This window comes from Cervus elaphus, chromosome 27, assembly GCF_910594005.1.
Source record: "Cervus elaphus chromosome 27, mCerEla1.1, whole genome shotgun sequence".
Lineage (NCBI taxonomy): Eukaryota > Metazoa > Chordata > Mammalia > Artiodactyla > Cervidae > Cervus > Cervus elaphus.
Window position 1 is genome coordinate 58,452,270 of NC_057841.1, and position 22,820 is coordinate 58,475,089.

At 39.8% G+C, this 22,820-nt stretch overlaps 1 protein-coding gene across 2 annotated transcripts in view; it reads left to right on the forward strand.

Annotated features, from left to right (window-relative positions):
• WDR7 (WD repeat domain 7) overlaps positions 1 to 22,820 on the forward strand; it is a 340,950-nt gene that overhangs the window by 203,339 nt on the left and 114,791 nt on the right. The gene's annotated exons all lie outside the window — the stretch shown is intronic.

Genomic DNA, 22,820 nt, shown 5'->3' on the forward strand with positions numbered 1-22,820 from the left:
CTCTTCTCACTGTCCTCAGTCAGCAGTTCTTGTTCTTTACTGCTCCTTCTCGTTGGTAATTTTCCCTTGAAAAATTATCCTGGTTCCAGAGGCTACTTGGCTTGCATTGCCAGCGTATCTTTGGTGTTCAGAACTCTAATTCTCACTCTAGCTGTGCACTAAAATCATATCTGGAGTGTTTTGAAAATACATGTGTCTGAGCCTTACCCTGGAGTTCCTATTCAAAAAGTCAGGGGTGAGATTTGGACATCTGTGTTGTTTTTTTTTTAAGCTTCTTATGTAATTTTCATCTGTAGCCAGAGTAGAGAAACCCAATAGAAGACAGAGTCCTTTACAGTTACACTGAGTGTTCTATGGTGGTTTTGGTCACTAAATTACCTTAATGCACAAATTGTAATTTTCTTTATATGGTAAAATGGAAGAGGCAATGGGAACTAATCAGAATGAATAAATAACATTTTGTTTACTCTGAGACCTAATTCTTTAGGTAGTTCAGCCTTTTTATTGCAACTCCAGTATTCTGGATTGCGTGGGTTTAAATTCTGATCACGGCTCAGTGGCTTTGTGGCCTTAAATGCTTTCGCCTCCGTTTCTTTAACTGCAAAATGGGAACAATAATACCATGTGCCTCACGGAGGAGAGCTGTGAGGGTAAATAAATAGTGCACGTAAAGTGCTTCGAAGAGTGCCTGACGTATAAGTGAGTGTTAGCTGAGCGTTAGTCATTGTTGTTTTTACCAGAAATGTGTCTAGAAGAATAAAGAAATACATCTGCTATGTATGAGGACATTTATATGTAAATGACATATATTTGTATATAGGATACTTAAAATAAGTCTTCCTAAAATCTTATAAGGTAGGTATTACTGTCAACATTTTATATATGAGTGAGCAGATACTCTTAAAAATTAGATTTCTTCCTTAAGGTTATCTGTCTTATAAAGGATTTTAATCCAAATGCAATTTTCCCCCCAAAGCCCATGATATTATTTGCTACAATACATACTGATTCGTACTGTTTGTGGTAAACTATGTTGGTTTCCAGAGGATTTTTATAAAAATGCACTTTTCTTTGGCCATATTATTATATATGTGTTGAAATAAAACACTTAAATATTTTTATAATTATTCATTTGTATTGTATATTTGTATATTATTTATTTGGATGAATTTCTACCTACTTAATACCTTGTTTTACATTTTAACCACATCAACATACTAAGCTCAGATCAAATGGAAAATTTCACTACTCTTCTGTTTTTACTTATAAATAATTTATGTTGTGTAACAGCTTTATCGTTTTAACTGTGATCTGACACTTGCATTAAAACCCTTGTTTGGTGATGTAATCCCATCCTTGTTCTCCAAAAATACCTTTAGTTTGCAATTCTTTTTGTTAATTTACTGCACTATGCATTTTCGGTTCCTCTTCCATAAAACAAGTAAGTTAGACAAGATTATTTCTCAGGCCACTTTCATCTAAATTTACACAGTTCTATGAAATTATTTATGTGATTTATTATTATCCTAACTATACGGTTTCTGTTTGTTACTCTACCAGTTGAACTTGCCTACCTTACTTTCATTGTTCTTTATCAATTGTTAATCTGCTTTTAAAGGTTCTAGCATTCCAGTGCCATGCCGTGTTTGAAGCTGAGCATCTTTAAAGTGTTTTTCTGCCCTCCCTCCTATGGGTGCCTCTTATCAGCTTACCAGGCTGCAGTTATTTCCACAAAACTCATCCCCCACCCATGTCCCACTTTGTGGACCTGTGTTGTGTTGATGTGATTGTGCTCTAGGCCACAGATCAGCAAACCAAAGCTGGGAATCAACCCTGGCCCCCTGCCCATTTTGTCTCAAATGGAATGTTATTGGAACAGAGCCACATCTACTTGTTTACGTATTATTTGGCTGTTTCACGCTATAGCAGTAGTTGCTGTAGAGATTGTATGGCCTACAAAGCCCAAATTTTTTATTATCTGGCTATTTACAGAAAAAAAAAAAAAAAGATCTGTAAGCCTTCCTGTATGTTATTTGAATCCTTTGTTAGTAGTCCTTTCTTGCCATTTAATATACAAGAGGGCTTTAAAGTGACTTTGTTAAAAATACTTCAGTAGCTAAATATAGCATCTATGGTACTCTGAGGTCTGTATCCTTTAAGAATGTATTACAAAGACATTATTATACCAATTTTGGGGGGTCTAGAATGTAATACAGTATTGGTATAAATCTCTGCCAACCATCCAATGTACATACTAGTTACCTTGGTTTGAGCTTTGTAATGCTAGTGCCCCCCCCCCCACTTTATTTTGAATAGGACTTTCTTATATCTGATATTAAATAACCTTGGTCTGAAGTTTTCTGACAGCTCTGAAGATGCATTCCTTCACATTTGTATGTCCTAATATATGTACTCCAGGGTCGCTGTAATGAACATATTTAATTCTGTAAGTTCAAGCAATTTCATAGCCGAAGCGGGCAAAGGAGTGCATCTAGTCTAACCTTTTCAAAAGCTGTGGAACTTTTGACGTACCCTTAGAAAACTTTTTGTAAGCAGTGAACAGAAACATTTTGTAAACTTGTTCGTAGATTGCGTACCGTGTCCTTCAAAAACACAGTTCCTGAGGATGTGGAACGTTGGGAGCCCCAGGCTGTTTGAATGATTTATACCCTGGCTTCCACGGTCACACAGCAAGTGCTGGTGAACTTGGTGGTGGGAGCCAGTTCTGGGAGCTTCCAGCGCGGAAGCCCCTCAGAGAGCCTGAGTGCTTGTGTGAAGTCAGTAAGTAGAGAGCTCCCTCCTTACGCCTCTGCTTTACAGATCATGTTCTTAGGGTCCCGGGGCTCCATCCAGATGGCGCAGTAACCGCCTGCGCGCTCAGCACTCCAAGCACAGCGGCGCTGGTGTGGCAGAAACTGCCGAAACAGAGGTAGCTTCTTAAAAGCAAAGCAAAACACCAAATAACTGAAAACTAGAAATTATCCATCCTTCAAAAACACGCTGAAAATCAAAATTCTTGATGTGCCCACTCAAACCTGCTCCACTTGCAGCCTTCCCCCAGCTCAGCTGATAATTATTTTCTTTCCACTTGCTTAGTGATAGATACGATAGTGAAGTTGCTCAGTCATGTCCGGCTCTTTGTGACCGCATGGACGGTAGCCTACCAGGCTCCACTGTCCATGGAATTTTCCAGGCAAGAGTACTGGAGTGGGTTGTCATTTCCTCCTCCAGGGGATCTTCCCAACCCAGGGATCAAACCCAGGTGTCCCACGTTGCAGGCAGACGCTTTACCGTCTGAGCCACCAGGGAAGCCCACCCCTAAGTCCTTCCTCTCGCAGACAACGTCTTACTCATCAGGAAATCTTACTGGCTCTACCTTCAAAATGTATCCAAAACTCAGCTACTGTTTGCCACCTTTACTGATAGCACCCTGGTTAGAAACCTTCATTTCTCACTATTATTACTGCCAAGTCTTCCAGCTTCTACTCTTATCCCTTTATAGTGCAATTTTAAACATAGCCATCATGGTAGTGATGTTTTTAAGACACAAGGTAGATCTTATCACTCAAGGATATCCAGATGACTAACCAGCCACACAAATACTCAAAAATCAGTAGGGTTTCTTTATGATACTAAACTAAATAGAAAATGTAGAGAATCATCATTTTTTGAAAGATCTTTCAAACTAGACCCTAAAAACCAGGAAGAAAAAGACAGCCCAGTTTAAAAAAAGATTAAATTTATAGGCAGGTGTTTTATCATAGAAGGAATGAAGATGCCAAAATATGCAGCTTATCCAATAATTACAGGATTTGGGGTTAGGAAGATTTACTAGAAACACTTGTTTGTTTAAAACCTTATTTTTTCTTTACAGTAAGTGAATATTTGTGTAATTAAAATAAAACAATAAATAGATGCTCATATTTTACAAATGTTTTTAAGATCTCAATAATTATGGCAACCAAAAGAAGCTCCATAGCTCATAGATAAGAATAAACTTAAGAAATATGGAAAAACTGCAACATGTCACTGAGAGAAATAAAGTAATATTTGAGTAAATAAAGAGGCATGTAGTTCTTGGATGGATAAGATAATTCCATATGGTAAATATCTCAGTTGTTTCCAAATTAATATTTAAATCTCACACAAACACTAAAATCTCAACACTGCTAATTTTAATAGTCAAAATGATTCTAAAATTAACACACTAGAGATAAATGGAATATGTGATTTGTTTTGTTTTATTCAGTAAACACATATTAGCACTAACAATATACCAGTCACTGTTAAGGCACTTTACAAATATTATTTAATTCTAATTATAACCCCTTGAAATACATAATTATTTTTAAAAAAGCTACCTATACAGTACTGTAAAAATAGAAAATATTTCTAGGCATTAACTTAATGAAGAATATGCAATATTTTTAGAAAAATAATTTTAATTTTATTGAAAAAGTTTTTAAAGACCTACATAAATAGGAAGATATACACTGTTATGGATAAGTATACCCAGTATCATAAGAATGTCAGTTTTCATAAATTCAGTACCATTTCAAATAAAATACCAATAGGGTCTTTGTTACTGTTTATTGTTATTCAGCTTGACAAGCTGGTTCTAAAATGTATATGAGACGACAGTGACCTTCGAAAAGCTGTGACGTTTCTGAAGTAGAAGAACAAGGTGGAGGTTTTTCCCTTACTTATATCAAATGTTATTATAAATTTATAGCAATTCATGTAGTGTTATCTTGCAGATTAAACCAATAGACCTGTGGAGCAGAACAGCACAGAAGTGATTCTATACATACAGAGGAATGTGATTCTTTATATATCTAGCATTGAAGATCAGTAAAATAAAGGGTAGAATTTTTGATACATGGTATACTTGCCATTGGCTATTCATAAGGAAGAATAATGAAACTGGAATCCTCATGCCCATGATAGCCAAAAAAAAAAAAAAAAATCAATTTTATATGGATTTAAAGACTTAAATATGAAAGCTCAAAACCATAATACTTTAAAAAGATGATACAGGAAAACATGACCTTGGAATGGGGAACCAGTTTTGCAAACAGGTGACAGAAAGCCCAACCAAATAATGATGATGGATAAATTCAACTCTGTTAAAATTAGAACCCTGTGTAATTAACAATGCCTTTTAAAAAGTGAAGCAGAAAGAGGAAAGAGGTGTTTATGACACAGGTAACTGACAGAGACTGTTAAACACACACACGCACACATACACGCATAACTGAGTAAGAAAAAGACAGTGGGTAAAAACTGAGAAAGTCCTTCACAAAAGGAACTGAGAATGGCTAGGAAAGCTCTGAAAAGATGATAAACTTTATTCTAAGGGAAATGCAAATTAAAAACCAAATGAACTATCATTTCTCATCTACCAAAGTGAAAGATTGAAGTGTGACATTATCAAATTTTGGTGATTATTAGAAGCAACTTAGCAGCAGCAGCAGCAACTAGGACTCTGTACCCTACGCCATGGAGTGTAAATTGGTTTAAGCACTTTGGAAAGCAACTCGGTATACTATCCTGTGAGTGTACTTTATCTTTGCATTGTCTAGAAAAACTTAGCTGTGTGAAGTAAATATTTTTTTTTCCATTCTATGATTGCCTTTTGATTACCTTAACAGTTTGTTTCAAAGAACAGAATTTTCTGTATTCAGTGACGTACAAGTTATGAATTATTTTGTCTTATACTTCATGCTTTTTATATTGTAAGAAATATTTACCTACACCAAAGTCTCAAAGATTTCCCGCCCCCCCCACCCCATGTTTTATTCTGAGAGTTTTAGCTTTTGCATGTAGCTTTGTGCTCTAGTTTGAATTAATTTTTCAGTATGATATGAGGGAGGGTTAATTTTTAAAAATGCATATACAGAAATTTAATTCTAGCAACATTTGTTGAAAACATTTTTTTCTTTTATGCCCCCAGTCAGTTACCTTTTTTAAAATTTATTTTTAATTGGAGGATAGTTGCTTTACAATGTTGTATTGGTTTCTGCCATACAGCAACATAAATCAGCCATGAGGATGCATATGTCCCCTCCCTCTTGACATTTTCCTTTTTTGAAAATGAAATCAGTTGGGTCTGTTTCTAGACCCTCTCCTCTCTTTCATTAATCTATTCATTTATGTCTGTTGACTGATACTATACTGTCTTGATGACTTCAGCTTTCAAGCAAGTTTTGAGATTAGGTAGGAGTCTTCCAACTTAGTTTTTCTGTTATAAAATTATTTTGGTTATTCGGATTCTTTTGTGGTTTGATAAAATTTTAGAATCTCCTTGCCATTTTTTAAAAAAAGCCTGTTAGAGTTTTGATTGGAATTCCTCTGAATCTGTAGTTGAATTTGGGGGAAATTGACATCTTAACAATTAGTGAACCTTCTGATCTGTGAATGTGACGTAAAGAAGAAATGAGGGAAATATGAAGTCTCCATCAGGCACAGTCAACAGTGCTAACTGCCGCTGACAAAATGCACTGGTGGATGCTAAGATCAGTATATTAACATGGCCTTAAAGGATCTTCTCCCGAGAAATTTATCAATTACAATGGGAAATTGGCTTTCTCCACTGTAATTGGTTACGATGACCAAGAGATCAAGGTGAGCCTTGTCAGTAATGAGACATAGCGACAGCACTCTCTCCCTGATACGATACACAGAGGAGGACACACCATCACACTGGCGGTATTTCAGCCAAAGATGTGTAACCATAGTCTATTGTTGGAAAACATCAGACTGAGAGACATTCTATGAACTGACCGATGAGTATTCATCAGATGTGTCGTGAGAAGCAAGGTTAAGTATATCAGATTGCCCACCACAGACTGGAGGAGACTGGAGAGGCACGGGGGCTTCCCAGAGGGCATGGTGGCAAAGAATCCACCTGCCGGTGCAGGAGATGCAGAGGTGCAGGTTCCTCCCGGTGCTGGAGACATCCCCTGACGGAGGGGAACCGATTCCAGTGTTCTAGCCTGGAGCATCCCACGGACAGAGGAGCCTGGCGGGCTGCAGTCCACGGGGTCAGAGAGCTGGACACGACTGAGCACACACACACACACACAGACACAACTAAATACAGAGCGACACTCTGGAGCGGATATTGGGAGAAGGAAAGAACAGTGGAAAATTCAAATAAAGTCTGTCGTTTAGGCAGTGATAGTTCACCAGTATTAACTTCCTAGCTTTGGTAATCATAAGGTGGTTATATAAGTTCTTAACATCAGAGAAAGCTGGGTGAAGAGTATCTGTGAATTCCCTTTCTACTTACGCAACTTTTCTGTAAGCCTTAATTATTTCAAAATAAAAAGTTTTTAAAAAGGCAGTTCCCCATAGGTGGTAGTATAAAGATAGACTTGTATTTTTATAGTAATGTAAGCAATACTATATTTTAAAGTAGCTGAGAATGTTCAGAATTTAAAATTGCAGTTTTATGTTTTTATGGTTTCCATCCCTAATATCCTGCCCTCCCGGGTTTCCAAGTGTATTATATCATCTGTGGATAGAAAGTCTAGCACTGTTGTATTCATAGATTTAAAAATAAAAGCATAATAATTAGTGATTCTTAGCATATATCATTGTATTAGTAGGTAGGTTTTGGAAGACAAAGCAAATTTTTTCAATTCAGTTTTATTCCATGTCCATTAAATACCAATGCTTCTTACTTTCAAGTCAGCATTTAACTAGATGTATCCTTCCCTGGGGTATTACATGAAATTAAGTTGAAAGAAAATAGCAAAGTAAATATTTACATACTCTGAATTTTATTTATTGCTAGTCATAGGAAAAAAGGAAAAAATCTTTTTTAAGCTCTGGTATTAGAGATGCAATAATGTGTTTCTAAGGCATTGCCTGACATTTCTGAAACTTATAAATAATTAAGGCATCTTTTATTTTTACATCTACAGTTTTTCCTCTGCTCATGGCTAAACAATTTATTGTTGTGTTCCTTGAACCTACATTAAGGGAAGCTGCCCATGGAAATTAGGTCCCAGTACAGCATGCCTCTCATTTATTAACTTCCTTTTTCTGTTTTACTGTTAAAAATGTCATGCTGAATTGTGCAAGTTAGACACTTGAACCACATCCAATGGGTTATAAATACATGCTATGCTCTCTGTTAACACTTTCTGATCATCATATAACATTTAAAAATAAATGAGTGTTTCTTTTACATTGGAAAGGTGTTGACATGTTGATAAGTGCATATTTTGAAAAATAATTATGAGAATTCAATATATGCTCTAGGTTTTGAATTGTGTATGTGCCTAAGTGATGTTTATCTGACTTATGCCCCCAAATCTCTAGATTTTCTCCTTTAAGGAAATAGGGTTAACATCAGGATTAATAAATGATCTCAGAATTGAACTCACTGAACATATATATATATATATAAAGTAAACGTTGTTTAGTTTTGTGAATGGCATTTTGATTTAGTCATTTTAGCATATATTTACTGTGATAAAAAGTCTCATCTTGTCATCCGTAGATTAAACTGGGCTGGACATTGGAGAGCTCCCATAGTGTCTGAAATGTGCCACTTCCAATTATGTGAAGGAAGGAGGACGTAGAATCTTCTGGAAGGCTGTAAGAACGGCGTAGTAAGAGAGGCAGAAGAAACTCTTCGGGTCCAGGAGCACGTACAAAATGTGCTCTTCTAGGGTGGGGTGAAACGGGTAATACAGGAATTAAAGACCAGGAGCCCGTCGGAAACACCCCGCCTGTGGGTGGCGAAGAGCCTTCCCAGAGGGCGTGGGCGCAAGCGGCCCGCGGCCCGGCCCTGAGGTCCCTGGAGGGCCGTGTGTCCTCTGAAGCGGCCGCCGCTGGAGGCCGCAGGCCGGCCAGCGGTCCTCGGGAGCCGCCCGCCGTCCCCTGGGGGCTGCGCGGGGCCGCTCGGGAGGGCGGGCCGTCCTCTCCCCCGGCTCGGAAGACGTCTGCTGACAGAGCTTAGCGTCCTGCCCCCTGGCAAAGGGGACGTCTACAGAGCCTGAGGCCGGGGTTACAAAGTGGGGCTTGTGTAGGGGATGACAACCGTGAATTTGGAGCTGGGATATTTGGGGCTACACACACACACACACAGACAGACACACACACAGAGACACACACACACACACACACAGATACACACAGACACACACAGAGACACACAGAGACACATACAGGATACACACAGATACACACAGACACACACAGACACACACAGATACACACAGACACACACACACAGAGACACATACAGGATACACACAGACACACAGATACACACAGACACACACAGACACACACACACAGAGACACATACAGATACACACAGACACACACAGAGACACACAGACACACACACAGATACACACAGACACACACACACACAGACACACACAGATACACACAGAGACACATACAGGATACACACAGACACACAGATACACACAGACACAGACACACACAGATACACACACACACAGACACACACACACAGAGACACATACAGGATACACACAGATACACACACAGACACACACAGAGACACACAGACACACACAGACACACACACACAGAGACACAGATACACACAGACACACACAGAGACACACAGACACACACACACAGATACACAGATACACACAGACACACACAGACACACACACACACAGACACACACACACACAGAGACATACAGATACACACAGACACACACACAGACACACAGACACACACACACACAGATACACAGATACACACAGACACACACAGATACACACAGACACACACACACAGAGACACAGATACAGACACACACACAGACACACACACACAGAGACACATACAGATACACACAGACACACATACACAGATACACAGATACACACAGACACACACAGATACACACACACAGACACAGACACACACACAGACACATACAGATACACACAGACACACACACAGTACACACAGACACACAGAGACACACACACAGATACACATAGACACACACACACAGAGACACATACAGATACACACAGACACACACAGATACACACAGACACACACACAGATACACACACACACACAGATACACACAGGCACACACACAGATACACACAGACACAGACACACACAGAGACACACAGACACACACACACAGATACACAGATACACACAGACACACACACACAGACACACACAGATACACACAGACACACACACAGAGAGACACATACAGATACACACAGACACACACACACACAGATACACACAGACACACACACAAAGACACACACAGATACACACAGACACACACAGATACACACAGACACACACACACACACACACACAGAGACACATACAGATACACACAGACACACACAGATACACACAGACAGACACACACACACACAGACACAGATACACACAGACACACACACACAGATACACACAGACACACACACACACAGATACACACACAGAGACACACACAGATACACACACAGAGACACACAGACACACACACACAGATACAGACACACACACACAGACACACACAGACACACACACACACACACACACACACACACACACACTCTTCCTGGACGGCACTAGTGATAAAGAACCCATCTCCCAGTGCAGGAGATGTGGGTTCAATCCCTGGGTCAGGAAGATTCCCTGGAGGAGGGCATGGCAACTCACTCTAGTATGCTTGCGTGGAGAATCCTATGGACTGAGGAGCCTGGCGGGCTACAGTCCATGGGGTCACAGAGAGTTGGACACAACTGAAGCAACTTAGTGTGTGGTGAGTGTTTATATATATATAAACAACACACGAATTGATAACTGGCCCAGAAGGATTAATTTATTGTTACAATACTATGATGCAATATAAGTCAGAACTTTCAAATAACTACAGTTTCATTCTTTGCTTTGTGCTTTATAATGAGCTAAGTATGTTTTCCATGGGCTTCCCTGGTGGCTCAGCTGGTAAGGAATCCACCTGCAATGCAGGAGACCTGGGTTCGATCCCTGGGTTGGGAAGATCCCCTGGAGAACGGAAAGGCTACCCACTCCAGTGTTCTGGCCTGGAGAATTCCACGGACTATATATAGTCCATGGGGTCGCAAAGAGTTGGACACGACTGAGTGACTTTCACGTTTTCCGTGACTATTTTTAGTTGACTTACAGTAGTAGTATTTTGGGGGGCTTCCACAGGGAGATCCTCTGAAGTAGGAAATGGCAACCCACTCTAGTATTCTTGCCTGGAAATTCCACGTACAGTCCCCAGGGTATCTCAGAGTAGACACCACTGAGCCGCTAAGCACAAGCAGAAGTAAGTTTTCAGAGACCGACGCAGAGATTGTTCCCCGCTGTGTTTCTTCTTTCTGAGAAGCCCCCTGTCATAGCTGTGAAGATCTCTAGGCAACATAGTCACGTAGCCACTGACAAGGGTAAGCTTAAAACTCCACTAGACCAGGCCTCGCAAAACTGAGCTCCACCTTTGTATGATCAGCGCAGCTAACCCCAGTTTGCATTTCTGGATAAATAAATGATGCAACTATGACCCCCCAATTTGCATTTCAATGGCCTAGTAATGTCCCTTCACTTACCCACTACTCCCAGGGATGTTAGTGATAAGGAATAATTAATGATTTGTTAGCAAGATCAGATCTTTGATGATAATGTACAACAGATGTACAAATTCTGTATTTAACTTTTATTTGCCTTTTAATTGCTATGGATTTCTGGGCCTGCTACTGGCTACTTTATCAGAGTGAAGAAACGGTTCCTATCACCTCTTATCCTCGGTCCCAGTGGACATTACAATGTATTTTCTCCAAAATAGAAAAGGCAGTCCAGTTCCATTATGTGTTGTAAAATTGTCACAGCACCATCCATTTTAGCTGCAGTTGTCATTTCACTGGGACAGCGTTCTTGGGATTTAAGAAAGAATAAAAATGGCAAGCAGAGAATTTACTGGTGTTTTCGTGTCAGATGGTTTCAAGGAGGAATGTTCCTGGAAAGTAGAGGACTCTTCAGACTTCTAAGCACTTGAAAAGAATTTTGAGCTGAGAGAAGGTAATGTGTAATGCTAAGCCCGAGCTCATTTAAAATTCTTCTTTGACTGCCCATCACATCGCAGAGCCGTCTGCTCCGAAGGTCTCCTCTGTCGGCTCTGTGGCCTCCGGAGCTTCATCAGGCTGTTGGCTGGAGTGGAACAGGGCGCTCTGCTTCTGGGAAGTGAAGAGAATCTGGGCAGTAGCGCAAGTCCTAAAATATTGATGGGCCACTGCTAAAGGACAGCAGTATTATATGATGACACGCGGTATGTTGTTCATGCTCTTTTCATTCCCCAGAAAGCATTATGCTGAAACTGGAGGCTGTCAGTCAAGTTAGTTTTGGTAACCGCAAAGCAGAGTTTGCCTTTGTGGACATTTATATGACACATGTATATATAATTATATAATTTTTTTTCAGTGAATATAAAAGATTGAAAAGTTGCTGTTCATCACATCTAGGGCCTCGCTTAAATCTTGTGTCAGTAGTCACCCAGGTGCACAAAGATGGAAGCCTGTGTGACTCTTCTCTTTAAAGGCATATAAGGGACAGTGATAGTAGTGACTAGGAAATATAAATTGTTATCTTGTATCTCGTGAGTTGCCATTCTTGAAAGTCAGAGATGATTAAATATTGACCATTTTGTAAGGTTCAACCTGACATCAAAGTCTTAGGTCTGCTGTGATGTAGAAGAGCATCAGGTCAGTAAAGCAAATTGATATGATCTTGGGTGGCCTCGGCCTGCAAGGGCTTGGAGCAGGCCTTGGGTTCCCAGCCAGAGACTGGCCTGGGTTGTGGCGGGGAAAGCGTCAGATCCTAGCCACTAGACCAGTGGCCAGTGACAAGGGCCCTGGCCCTTCAGCTTTGCAGAAAGGAATTTCCACAAAGACAGGAAGGTAGTGAAGGAAGTCAAATATTTATTAAGAGAGAAAAAAAGTATAGCACATGTGGATAGATACACAGGCAAACCCAGGGGGAGAGAGGAGGAGATGCTGAGACGTGACCTTTGTGGCAGCTTGAGTTACTTTTATGGGGTGTTTCTTCTGCCAGTCGTTTTGGTCTGCCGGGCTCACAGGCCATGTGTGGGATGTCTCAGGATCCTCCCACAGGTGCACACGCGTCTCTTAGCCAAGATGGATCTTACTGAAGAGGTGTCTGGAGCGCCTAGCATTAGTTAGCACCACTCTCCACTGACCTTCAAGGAGGCTTTCTGTGGTTGTGTGGTTGGGGAGATCTCCAGACTTCAGGAGCAAGAAACACATGGTCTGGACAGGGCCCAGCCTCCTCTCTTAATTGTCCTGCTCGTCTCATCTTGGAGTTTTGATCCTCAGGGAAGGAATCTCCAATCACTCTACCCTAGGAGGACCCATCTACCTCCTGCCTCAGTGTAAGCCAGAACCCAGATTAACAACCACTTGTTATTGGAAGCTGATGAGATACAGAGACAAAATGATGTCTGGGAAAGGAATGAGTGATTTATGACTCAGTCTGCACAACAGCAGCAGAAGTGAGGTATCATCCTCATCACTGTACTAGTGGAAAATGTTACGGTCACCAGATTCTTCACTCTCTGAGCAACATGTTTTAGGCCTGCTGCTGCTGCTAAGTCGCTTCAGTCGTGTCCGACTCTGTGAGACCCCAAAGACGGCAGCCCACCAGGCTCCTCTGTCCCTGGGATTCTCTAGGCAAGAATACTGGAGTGGGTTGCCATTTCCTTCTCCAGTTTTAGGGCTAGGATTATGTAAATCTTTGCGGATAAGTTTTTGCTTCCATGGTTAGCTTCCTCACATGCCTAATACAGCAGATTTTTGTTTCTAAACTCTTTACTGCCTTTCTGACTTATAAATATTTACGTGATGCCCCTTGGTGACATCATACATTAGTACCTAGGGTGATGCCTTTGTTTCATACTTAAGGGCAGCCTTGCCCAAAAAGATATTAGAAAATACCTCAGCCATCCACCACTACTCAACATTCAGAAAACTAAGATCATGGCATCCGGTCCCATCACTTCATGGCAAATAGATGGGGAAACAATGGAAACAGTGGCAGACTTTATTTTGGGGGGCTCCAAAATCAATGCAGATGGTGACTGCAGCCATGAAATTAAAAGACACTTGCTCCTTGGAAGAAAAGTTATGACCAACCTAGACAGCATATTAAAAAGCAGAGACATTACTTTGCCAACAAAGGTCCATCTAGTCAAGGCTATGGTTTTTCCAGTGGTCATGTATGGATGTGAGAGTTGGACTATAAAGAAAGTTGAGCACCGAAGAATTGATGCTTTTGAACTGTGTTGTTGGAGAAGATTCTTGAGAGTCCCTTGGACTGCAAGGAGATCCAACCAGTCCATCCTAAAGGAAATCAGTCCTGAATATTCATTGGAAGGACTGATGTTGAAACTGAAACTCCAATACTTTGGCCACCTGATGCAAAGAACTTACTCATTTGAAAAAACCCTGATGCTGGGAAAGATTGAAGGCAGGAGGAGAAGGGGACAAAAGAGGATGAGATGGTTGGATGGCATCATCAACTCAACAGACAAGAGTTTGAGTAAACTCCGAGAGTTGATGATGGACCGGGAGGCCTGGTGTGCTGCAGTTCATGGGGTCGCAAAGAGTCGGACATGACTGAGCGACTGAACTGAACTGAACTGATCCACCTCTGCAGTTGTACATTTTCTATTGATCTACTTTTATATCTTGATACTTTCTAAAAATGAGAGTCACTGAGGCCTTTTGGCTCTATGAATGAAATGGTAATTATTTTGATAATATTTTTAATAATCTTCATTCTTGTGGTAAGATGTTTTTGTTCTTTTGAAAGTTGAGCTGGATAGCGAGTATCCATTAGTAGAACAGTAGTCAGCTGACATGTTTGTTTTTCCATTATTAAGGAAAGTTGGGTTTTGGGTTGTTCAGTGAACCTCAAGAGCATTTCTCCAGACAGTGGTTAGACCCCAGTGCTATCTCAGTGGTGAGAAGCAGTCACATTTTCCAACTGTCTAGATGGGACTTGATTGAAACATTTGACTGGGACCTAGTCAGCTTCAATTTTACTATAGTTCACAATATATGTAAATTACAATGAGCCTCCCAGAGCACTCCTTAGTAATGATTCAGAGCTTTCCATTTAAAGAGCCATATGTAATGTTTATAAGTTAATGGATTGATACATTTATAGAACTCTTTTATCTTGAATATGGAAATGGAATGACTAGTTTTTAATGCAGTGGTATTTTTCAAAACTTCAGCTATTAATGAAACTATCCATTAGAAGTATTTTGCACTTAATCGCTTACAAGCTTGGTGAGAATTGGTCTCCTTTTCTGGGCAATATTGTGTTTTTTGTGGCATTTTGATTCCTAGATACTCAGATGCTTTTGCATGGGGCATTATCATGTTTTTACAAAATATGCCATGTGGAAAGTAGAGATTGACAATTACTCTCATCTCCTACTTGTGGAAACCAAGATAAGTTCATTCCTGGCAGAAAGGAATACTGTAGTATGCAGAGACTTTGTTCTCAATTATGGTGATTACGTTGACTGTGTGAATGTTCATGTTCACATGCGTTATCTCACTGAGGAAATTTCACTTTCAGATATTCTTTTCTTTAGCTTCTTCTCTCATAGTGCCAGAATCTTGTTATGGTTGTCTCTGGGTGAACTAAAAATGTTTAAAATTTTTCAATTGTTTCATAGAACAGTGGGAAAATTGGGAGGGACAGAGCAGGTTGAAGTAGATATTAGGGTAAAGCTACAGAAGATTGACATGAAGCTGTTTATAAGTAGAATAAGAAAGCATGTAGATAGCCTCACAGATACTGAAGGATACGCGTGGCTGGGAGAGTATGTAAAGGCAGAGCTGTGATGACAGAAAGACTGAAAGTTAAATTAAGCCTAAAATCTATGAGATATCTCATCTATAACAATTGAGAAACTTCTACATTGTATTAATTCCCTTTCTGATTATAGTTCATTTTTAGGAGGTATTGTTAAAGATTTTTGTTTCCTTCCTTTCCTTTCTTTACTTTTATTCTAATAGATTTAGATATACCAGTGTTAGTACTCTATAAACTTACAGTTCAACACATGCAATCTGTTTTATATCTAGTGAGATTTTATTGATATCTATTATGTAATCATATAAGTGCTAAAAGAAAACTAATCTGATATAGAAATACATCTGTATATAGTGACTCAAAATCCAAAAGCAATTTGTATATTTATATAAGGTACTGTAAGCAAGATTAAAGGACAATAAAAGTACAGCACAAAATTGAAAGAGAGATGTGACAATTTATTTTGATCCAAGAGTTCACAGTTATGTGGGGGGAAATCATACAAAACCTAGTGTCACTGCAGAATGATGCTAGAGAATTGACTTCTTATTTTGAAACTCGTAAACAAATGGAAATAATTATTTGTTTTATCTAAGTTTGAAATTTTCTGTAGGGAAAAAGATACCTGATAGTGGAACCGGTTGTCCCGCAGAGTAGTGAATGCCAAGCCACTGGACGCTGTTCTGAGTCTGTAGTCTACAGTGTGGCCCAAATGTGTGTTTTCATTAAGCTCTTCAGTTGATTCTAAATTGTTGTTCAGTTGCTAAGCTGCATCCGATCTTTGCGACCCATGGACTGCAAGATGCCAGGCTTCCCTGTCCTTCACCTATCTCCCAGAGTTTGCTTAAACTCATGTCCATTGAGTTGATGATACCATCTAACCATATCATCCTCTTTCACCCCCTTCTCCTTCTGCCCTGAATCTTTTCCAGCATCAGGGTCTTTTCCAGTAAGTCAGCTCTTCGCATCAGGTGGCCATAATATTGGAGCTTCAGCTTCAGCACCAGTCCTTCCAATGAGTATTCAGGATTGATTTCCTTTAGGATTAACTGGTTTGATCTCCTTGCTGCCTAAGGGACTCTCAAGAATCTTCTCCAGTACCATAATTCAAAGGCATCAATTCTTCCATGCTCAGCCTTCTTTATGGTTCAACTCTCACATCCATACATGACTGCTGGAAAAACCATAACTTTGACTATATGGACCTTTGTTGGCAAAGTAATGTCTCTGCTTTTTAATACACTGTCTAGATTTGTCATAGCTCTTCTTCCAAGGAGCAAGCATGAATTTTTGGAGCACATCCTATTCATCAAGTGTCTTGATTCTAAATATCAACCAGGACTAGAAACCTCCAGGCCAGATCATCTCTAAAGTTTCTTCTAATTCTGAGCTTTCTTAGTCTGTGTTTCTTTGAATGGTATAAACAGGATGTAATCGTTTCTCGGCCTTTTGGCTAAGATCAAGTGTAAACAGGATGTACTCCAGAAATTCAGGGATAAAATAGTTGGAGTGACCATCAAAACCTTGGTAAGTATAGTGAAACTTACCCAAGACTTCAAAATATAGTTAAAATATGGACAATGGAGTGTGAACCAAGTCCGTTCATTCATTCCAAAAATATTTTTAATGCTCCTCAGTTCCAGACGGTGTGCCAAGAACTGGGATATGGTTGTGGTCAGAAAGTTATGATGATGATAGTTTTGAACTTCATTTATTATGGAAGCTTTGTGTTACCATAGAGAGAATGCTGATTTTTGAGACTGGAGCTTTGACTTCTGGCCCTGCCATCACACTTGTTCTCTAATTTAGAGTAAGCCACATAACCACTCTGAGTCTCTGTTTTCTGATCTATCATCATGAGAAGGTTAGACCCTTATGGCGGAAAGTGAAGAGGAACTATAGAACTTCTTGATGAAGGTGAAAGAGAAGAGGGGAAAAGCTGGCTTAAAACTCAACATTCAAAAAACTAAGATCATGGCATCTGATCCCATCACTTCATGACAAATAGATGGTGAAACAATAGAAACAGTGACAGATTTTATTTTCTTGGGCTCTAAAATCACTGCAGACATGGCTGCAGCCATGAAATTAAAAGACACTTGCTCCTTGGAAGAAAAGCTATGACAAACCTAGACAGTGTATTAAAAAGCAAAGACATCACTTTGCTTACAAAGGTCCATATAGTCAAAGTTATGGCTTTTCCAGTATGGATGTGAGAGTTAGACAGTAAAGAAGGCTGAGTGCCAAAGAATTGATGCTTCCAAACTGTGATGCTGGAGAAGACTCTTGAGAGTCCCTTGGACTGCAAGGAGCTCAAGCTAGTCAATCCTAAAGGAAATCAACCCTGAATATTCATTGGAAGGTCTGGTGCTGAAGCTGGAACTCCAATACTTTGGCCACCTGATGCGAAGAACTGACTCACTGGAAAAGACCCTGATGCTGGGAAAGACTGAGGGCAGGAGGAGAAGAGGACGACAGAGGATGAGATGGTTGAATGGCATCACTGACTCAATGGACATGAGTTTGAGCAAAGACCAGGAGATGGTGAAGAATAGGGAAGCGTGGTGTGCTGCAGTCCACAGGGTCTCAAAGAGTTGGATACGACTGAGCGACTAAGTAAGCTCTTGACTATTACAAAATATGAAGCATGGAGATCTTTTTCTCTATATGTGGGTGGTGTGGATATGGGATCAATTTTTTTTCTTACCCTTTCAGTAGCCATAAATTTTGCTTGTCATTCGAGTGGGTTGGGGGTATCTTCCCTTTTTCCTGCCTCTGTAATATGGTTCTGTAAACATACATTTAAGATGGCATAATTAGATTCCCTTTATAACATGAAATAGGTCTGATCCTAAGCTCATTTACTGTCTTAGAACAGGATTGATCTTGCTTTCACATTTAATTCACCCTCTACAGATTTTGAGAGGAAGAAAAATAGCAACGCTAGCTCTGCATAACTAGGCCGGAGTTAATAGGGGAAGGTTGGAAATCCAGCGTTGTCATATTTGTTTGCCTTTCTCTGTCTACTTTTTAAGTGTTAATATATGCAGATCATTCAGATAAACAGTTCTGTCCTGCTTGAGGCTCTTGCTAGTTTGGCTTTACTTATCATACATGTTCAAATGATTCTGCTCTTACTCAATTGTCATGAACCCCATTTACGGTATCTGGGATTACCAGGAGAAAAACAACAGGATGTATTTCATTTGCAATATTAAACATAAAATCCCTTTGCAGATGTCATCTTATGTGTGGAGTATGACATAGCCTTTTCCTTTTAATTAAATATTATGCACAATATAATGGATAGGACAGAAGATTTCAAGTCAAGGAAACCGTATTGTGACATTACTAACAGTATGATCTAGAATAAGTTATTTGAGGTTTGTGAGAAGCAGTTTTCCTCATCTATGAAATTAAAACTAGCGTCATATTCCTCCCTGGGTTCTTTTCAGAATGAAATACCATACACATAAACCACCCAGCACAGTACCCGCCACCTACCAGGCAGTCAGCAAATAGAATTTCCTCTTCTTCCTTCTTTTTTTTCCCCTTTTTCTTCATTTATGTATTTTACTGATTTTTCTTACTGTTTTGTAGAAAGCTCTTTTAAAAATATGTCTTTTTCCCCACTGTGTCCCCCTTGGCCTGACAAAGCAATAAATTTCTCCTTCACCCCCCCCAGAAATAATTCTAGACATATAATATATTTTTAGAAGGACTGGAGTCTAAGTATTAATGGTTTTCCTCCTTTAAAAAAGTCTTTTTTTGAAGTCTTAGTTCAATATACAAATAAATATCTGCGATTGAAGGAAATAATTAGGGAACGATGTCTGTGTCATTGTATAGACAGATTGTGTGTGGGAGATGGAGGGAGAGGAATACAGCAGAGGCTGCTCTGTGGCAGGCAGTACTCCCGTCAGGCAGGTCCTGGTGGTCCAGCGGCTGAGACTGCTCCCAGTGCAGGGGGCCTGGGTTCGATCCCTGGTCGGGGAACTAAGTCACATGCCACAACTAAAAGATTCTGCATGCCATACCGAAGACTGAAGAGTCTACATGTCAGATAAATAAATAGAAATACTCTATCAACTCCGCAAACAGGTCTCTCTCCACCTCGTTTTGTCTCGTCAGGTGAGGAAACTGGCACCCAGCCTGTGTTAGGTAACGCCAGACTGTTACCAGGTGTAGTCTGGGGAGTGGAGTCCAGGTCTCCCTTCATGGCTGTCCACAAGTGCCCACGCATTCTCCGTCACCGCAGAGAGGAGGGCGGCTTTGCCTCCTAAGTGGAAGGAAGCAGGGTCACGGTGTGGAGGAGGAGACCAGACCGGGGACCTTTCCACGCTAGACTCATGCTGCTCTGCTCGCCCTCCATTTTGAAGCCCACTTCTCGAGAAGGAGATGGCAGCCCACTCCAGCCTTCTTGCCTGGAGAGTCCTGTGGACACGGCAGCCTGGTGGGCTACAGTCCAGGGGGTCGCAGAGTCAGACACGACTGAGCGACTTCACTGTCTTCTTTCCTTCTTCCTGCCATAGTAAGACATGGTTTAGCCATATGTCATATTCTTCAAGTAGGTTGGGATAGACAGATTGAGCACAATTGTTCTATGGTATACTGCCTGGATAAGAAATGATCATATATAAAAAAAAAAAAAAAAAAAAGAAATGATCATATAATCATACCAAATTAAATCCATATAGGTCTGTAAAGTTTTAAAAATGTTTTGACAGTCTTATTTATTTTTCTTTATTGCTCCCAGACAATTGAGAAGTATTTGGACATTTCTATATGTGCTGTGCAGAATATCAGAAATAAATATTGCAGTATATTTCTTCCAGGTTCTACTTGGCTTCCAGTGATAGTAGAATAGCAGAAAAAAATGTATTTCTTATTGTGGTTTACAGTATTACTTCTTTCATCTTTTATTGAAGACAAAGACTGGTTTATAGTGCTTTTCAATCTATAGTTTATTGTAAAAAAGAATTAACTAATGAAAATATAGCATATATAGCTGTTTTGCAAATTCATTAAGAAAGAAACTACATTTGAGGGAAAATTAAAAAAAAAAAATTAAAACCATGCTGTAGCCAGTGAGATGTGAGGCAGCTAATTGCTTCCTGTCCCTTTTGAAATTACTCAGCCTGAAAAAGATAGCACATATTGATTTACTGTATAGCAAATGTCCCATGTCTGTGCTCCTCTCACACCCAGATGCACACACACACTGCATATTCACACACAGCAGGAGCATCACGAAACTGGGTACCCACCCATTTCTTTCATCAAACTTACATAATAAAATCAGGATGGAACATTTTCTTCCTTTGCCGAGGGAGATAGCATAAAATCATGAAAACCCACAAATGAGTGGCAGTGTAATATCTTGAATGCATGATATGTTTGTTTGCTTTAAATCTTTAAAGAAAAGCAAGTTTTCCATGGGGAAAAAAATATTTCCTGATGATGTAGTAGTATCAGCTGATCCATATGCATATTAATATATCTATATGCATTTGTAGTGTTAGAAGCGATGTCAAAACTTAGGCTTGGTTGATCATTTTTTTTGAAGTTAATATGAAGATTATGCAAATTCAAACTGTGCTTGTCAATATGGTCTTTTGCTTTATTTCAGGAATGATCCACTCATCTAGAGAATGGGGGTTTTATTCATATATGTTGTAACTCCTGTTTGTGATTTTTTTATAAACGTTAGATTAGTTTTTTCAGCGTAGACTTTGAAAGTACTAGTGTTGATTGTCCTAAAGCCAGATCATTAAAATGAGTGAGAAGTTTAAAAAAAAAAAATAGATCTCATAGAGGAAACTGCTTTGAAGGATACCCTGTAATTATTCGTGTAAACATGCATTTCTTGAGTGTGATAGCATGTGTGTTTCTTTTTTGCTTTAAATGAACATAAATTATTATCTGTGATTTTTAGGTGTGATCCTGGTTGCTTCTATAGCTCAGATAGTTCAGGAATTCAGTGTGTTACAGTATGTTGCACTTTATCTTGAAAGGATCAGAGCATCCTTATTTGTAGAAGAGATGGGATTTTGTGATTGGAATGACTTTTCCTTTATTAGATTGTGTGTTAATATATTTCTGTGTGTCCTTTATGTCAGAAAAATGTGTATCACTCCCCCACACCACCACGTTTTTTTTTGGGAAATATATTTGTCCTCCTTGTTTGACATTAACATCTATTCCCAAAGAGCTCTGTTTCAGATTTTCATGGAGCTTCGTTGACGGCTCTTCTGTAAACACACCAGTTCCCCTTTCATCCCAGGATTCTGAATACAGGCTTGGCTGCTCCTGCAAGGCTGCTGTTGACTGGCGAGTTCCCATTAACACAGCCACGACTCCTGGGTTAGATAATGGACTCAAAGGTTAAGAGCAGAGGATCTCAACAGCTCCAATCAGCAGGGCTTTTCCAGGGCTAATTACCTCTTTGCTGCGCTGACTCTAATGTGACATGTTTATTGCCTTAACTAACAACTCATTAGCTTAGTTGATGTTTTTGTCGATATTAATTCGTTCATTTAAGCCAAGTCAAAGCTTAAACAAAGATGTCCAGACTGAGAAACGGGCAGCAGAGCGAGTTTTGTTTGCTCATCTTGTTTTTTTTGCCTCCCTTACTCAACCTCAATAAAATAAATGTGTAGAAAGGAAACATTTAGAGTGTTTATATTGAGAATGCTGGTATTCCTTTGCCTGCATGTAGAACAATTCTGACTTTATTTCTCCTGTAGTTATTCTCCATTCCATGTCACAGCTCACTTAATATTTAGTATCTACTAAGGGCCATTATGTTTCCCCAGTGGCTCTGCGGTAAAGAATTTGCCTGCAGTGCTGGAGATGCAGAAGACATGGGTTCGATCCCTGGGTCAGGAAGATCCCCTGGAGGAGGGCATGGC